Genomic DNA, 4,751 nt, shown 5'->3' on the forward strand with positions numbered 1-4,751 from the left:
ATAATATAATAAAAATATAATATCTTTCATCATCTGATATCATCTGAATAATATCATACATCGATAAATCCTCATCATAAATATCCTCCTCCTCCTCCTCCCCACTCCCTCCACTCTTCACTGTCCACTCACTCTTCCTATTTCGCTCTTCTGATTCTGAATAAGTATGTATTGTGTTTTTTCAGGTTTGAAGTTCCGGTATATAACAGGTGGACTAGAGACCAGCGTACCAGGTGACAACGTACTGCTGTAACTAAGATGCATGAAAGCGTGTAAGACTGGACGCCTACAGATAAGTGACGATACTGGCGAAGTGGCTGCGCTCACGGACAACATACTCTGGCTGCGGACATGCTCACTGACTCACGTCGGATCTGTTTTTCATTATGTAAGTAAGTCTTTTTTGACAAAGTTAGTCGACGATGGTATACTCTTCTGGTCCTCTGTGGGGAGCTACTGCAGAGAGCTGGACTCCTGCGTGTTTTGAGCTTACATTCCAAATATGAGCAGCTGAATTTTCTGGATGTCTGATCTCAACTGACTACATCCCGTCACGACTACATGTCATGTCTCTATGTCGCTATTGCTCTGGCGCTCTCTACGGCATCTCTCTACGTCATGTCTAGCTATATTCTATGTCATGTATCAATGTCGTCTCTTTCTATAATAATATATGCGTCTGTCATGTCATGATATCTTTGACATTGTCATAAAATACTTTGAGTTTCGATTATTCAGACCCTTAACTTTTTCACTTTTTCTGATTTTAAAATGTCTCATCAATCTAGACGCAATAGCTCATAACAATACCCCATAATGACAAGCAAAACTGGGTTTGTAGAATTTTTTCTAATTAATATGAATTAAGACTGAAATTGCATTTACATTTAGTATTCATCTATTTCTGAGCCTGGGAAAATCCCTGTTCTCTCCGGGAATGGTTCCTGGCCTTTGCGGGGACTCCTGTTGTCTCCGGGAGTGGGTTTCTGCTGTCTGTTGTCTTCCGGGGTGGTTCTGGGGAGAGTCTGTTCTGAGGTCGTTCTGGAAGCTGGGGACTTCCGGTGCTCTCGGGGATGATGCAAACTGGAGGAGTCTGATATCTCACCAGGTGGTTCTAGGCTGGGGACAGGTTATCTCCGGGAGTGGTTTCTATAATAGAGGACTCCTATTCTCAGAGTGGTTTAGAGCTGGAGAGTCCTGATATCTCATAGTGGTTCGCAAACTAGGACTTTCCTGTTCTCTCCAGGAGTGGTTCTAAACTAGAGGAAGTCTGATATCTCCTGGAGTGGTTCTAAACTAGAGGACTCGATATCTCAGGGTGGTTCTATAGCCCCAGAGGATTCACGACGTCTCCGGGAATGATTTCTAGAGCTAGAGGGAGTTTTTGTTTCTGGGTGGTTCTAGAGCTAGAGGAGTCTGATAACTCTGGAGTGGTTCCTACTCATGGGGATTTCGGTGCCTGCCAGATGGTTGGAGGACTTCCTGTTGTCTCAGTGGTTCTAAGGCTGGAGACTCCTGTTCTCTCCAGGGAGTGGTTCTATAACTAGCTCGACCAGGATGGTGGTTCTATAGCTAGAGGACTCGATATCTCCAGGGTGGTTCTACTGCTGGAGGACTCGGTTCTAATCTCCCGCGATTCATCTCCTAGATTGGTGAGAGTGTTAGGTCTTCGGTGTTAGGTCTGGTTTCTCGGCAGCGGCTGGTGGCGATGCCGTCTTTACCGCGCCGTAGGTCCCGTCCTGCCATCCTACTGTGGTCATGCCTTCTTTTCGGCTGCACGAGGTTTGGAAATAGTCGAGATCCAGAGATGAATGGAACAGAAGATCATTGATCAAAGACCTGCCAGAAGCGACTCAGGAAAACTCCGGACTGGGGTCGCCTTTCCAACAGGACGCTCGGCCCCTAAGCCTTGCAGACAATGTGCCCCGGACATAAGATCTGGGCTCAGTGGCCCAGTGACCTGACTGAACCTGTCGAACATCTCGCAGATTTGAAAATAACTGTGCGAAAACGATGCCCCATCCAACCTAAACGGAGAACGAGGATCTGCCAAAATGGGAGAAACTCCTACGAGTGAAACTTTGTAAGCGTCATGCCCAAGCGAGAAGGTGTAATCACTAAGTTAACTCCCAACTGTGTACTGAGTAAATACTTATAAATGTGGTGTTGCCTTTTTTTAATATACATTTGCAAAATAAAAACATGTTTTTCTTTTTTGTCATTATGAAATTGTGTGTAGATTGACGAGGAAATTATAGAACAAAATGGGAAGTCGAGGAGTGGAAGACTACTTTCCAAAGCGTGTCATGTAATGTTTGACTAATGCTATGTCTGTCTCTGTCGCCAGGTGTGTTTAGAGGATAGATGCATGAAGCGCCGATATCAGCTCTGAAAGGCGGCGGTGGTCTGCACCTGAGTGTAGGCCTTCTCCCGCACCTGACCAGTACAGTCCCCTCACCTGTGTATACACATCTGCACGGGTTTGGGGGTTAGTGTAGGTTAGGGTTTAGGGTAGGGTTAGGGTGAGTTAGGAAGTGGGGATTAAGCTTAGGATTTAGAGGTTAGTGGTTAGGGGTAGGAGTTAGGGTTAAGTAGGATTAGGGATTAGAGGGATTAAGAAGTTAGAGGTGAGTTAAATCTAAGTAGAGGGGTAAGCCCAGGGGTAGAGGGGATTAGAGGATTGAGTGAAAGTGAGTCAGATTAGGAAGGTAGGAAGGTTAGAGGGTAGAGAGGATTAGGAGTTGGGGGTATGAAATTAAGAGGAGTTAAGTGTAGTTAGAGATATGGATAAAATTTATAGGTTAAGGGTTAGAGAGAAGGATAGAAGGTAAATTAGAACTCCTAGATTACTCACATGTCAAAAATCAGAGCAATTCCTAATATAAGTAGTGTAGTTTCACGATGCTGACTGTTGCTGGCTGGGTGTAGACGTGAGTGGTTGCACGAGCCGCGCTGTAGGAGATGCGGTTTTAACTTATAGCCCCATTTTTCGGAAAATGCTGTTCTGATAGACTAGAAGTAAAGCGATAAGATATTAAATAACCTGAGGGATATAGGTACGGAGTCAGTATTGGAGCTATGCGGGGGGCTACCGAGTATGTGGAGACTGGGGGTGCCGGTGCAGGATAATATTGAATTTATGTCCCCGGGGGCAGTACAGAGGGAGTCGATGTGGAGATTCAGGGTGATACGGACTCGGCGATGTGGAGCTATATGCGGGGAGTACTGTTGCAGAGTCAATGTGGAGATTAATACAGGGGATTACCCCGGCTGAAGTCAATGTGGAGGAAATATATCTGGTGCGATTGCAGGTCAATGTGGAGATACGGGGGTGCCGAATACAGGGGCATCAGGGTATACATTACTGGCGGAAGTCGATATGGGAATATGTTACGGAGTCGATGTGGAGGAATATGGGTCGCGATGCAGGTCAATGTGGAGGGCCTGCTGGGAGTACTTGATACGGAACTCAATGAATACAGGGCGATTGCAGGTCTGGAGGTATATCGAGAGCGCTACCCGATACTATCAATGACTGACAATTTGTTGGTCACTCCTCTGACACCGCAGTATAGAAGGTCTGGATGGCGGCAGCCGCAGCCCCGATTGATGTGCTGGGCGTCGTACCTGTAGAACCTTTTGAGAGTCTGAGGATTATTATGATCTTTCGGTCTCCGGAGAGGGGAGTAGACGTAGTGCTTCGCGCTCTACGGTGCCTGTTTCCGTTATGTGTTGTTGGTGATGTGGGCCGCAGGCGAAGCTGAGCGTGTTATGCGGGTGCAGCTCTACATGTGCTGGCTTATGTCTCTCTCTGTCTCTCGGCCTGGACAGGCGTGGGCTGGCTACCCCCTGGGTCCCACCCCTCTCTGCCGCCGCGCCCTAAAAATCGCGACTTACTCCCCCATACACTATGACAGAGTGGAGAGACGACATCCCCAATTTTTAAAAGACTCAGTGTAACTCAAGATCATATCATGTCCGTCAAGCCAGACATCAGATGTTACCTCGGTTGGGACAATGGAGACATGTCTGTTTGCATGTCAGATATCTTTATGGGCATATTGCTGAAGTGATGGTGTGGTTTGTCACATAGTAGGAGACGGAGCGAGGATTACAGTGGATCTGAGTAAGGAGACCAGGCGGAGTTACGGTGGATCTGTAATTAGAGGGCAGGCTTTATTTTGGTAGATATATCTGTAGTGGGGGATGTGAGTACATTGGATATGTGATGGAGGGACCAGGCTGGTATTACAGTAGATTATATCTGTAGTGGAGACCGAGCGAGTATGTGGGAGACCGGGCTGGCGTTTTGGTAGATTGTATCGTGAGACCGGGCAGTGTTACGGCATAGATATATTAGAGGGCAGAAGTATTATTACAATGTAGATATGTAGTAGAGAAGATTGTAGATAATAGCCAGTAGAGAGACCAGGCTGGTCATTACGACAGATCTGTAGTAGGAGACCGAACAGTGTTACATTTTCTTAGATATAGCAGTAGAGAGACCAGGCTGGCTACAATGAAGATATGTAGTGAAGTGAGACCGAGCTGAGTGACCGGTGATCAAAATGTGAGTGAAGACAGGCTGAAGCGTTACAGTAGATTATATCTGGTAGAGAAGTAGTACTGAATGATCACAGTAGATCATAGTAGGAACCGAATGCTGAGTGTTTTATTAGATATGTGTGGGGAGATGATAGATCTAGAGAGACCGGGCTGAGTGAGTACGATAGTCTGTGAGACCGAGGCGG

The 4,751-nt window shown here is 46.5% G+C and overlaps 1 pseudogene; it reads right to left on the minus strand.

The window, feature by feature from the left end:
- Positions 1-1,661: 1,661 nt before the first annotated feature.
- The window catches only part of LOC135511220 (ephrin type-B receptor 4b-like), a 99,451-nt pseudogene continuing 96,361 nt past the window's right edge, over positions 1,662-4,751 (minus strand).

The sequence above is a fragment of the Oncorhynchus masou genome, chromosome 23 (assembly GCF_036934945.1).
Source record: "Oncorhynchus masou masou isolate Uvic2021 chromosome 23, UVic_Omas_1.1, whole genome shotgun sequence".
NCBI classification, from domain to species: domain Eukaryota; kingdom Metazoa; phylum Chordata; class Actinopteri; order Salmoniformes; family Salmonidae; genus Oncorhynchus; species Oncorhynchus masou.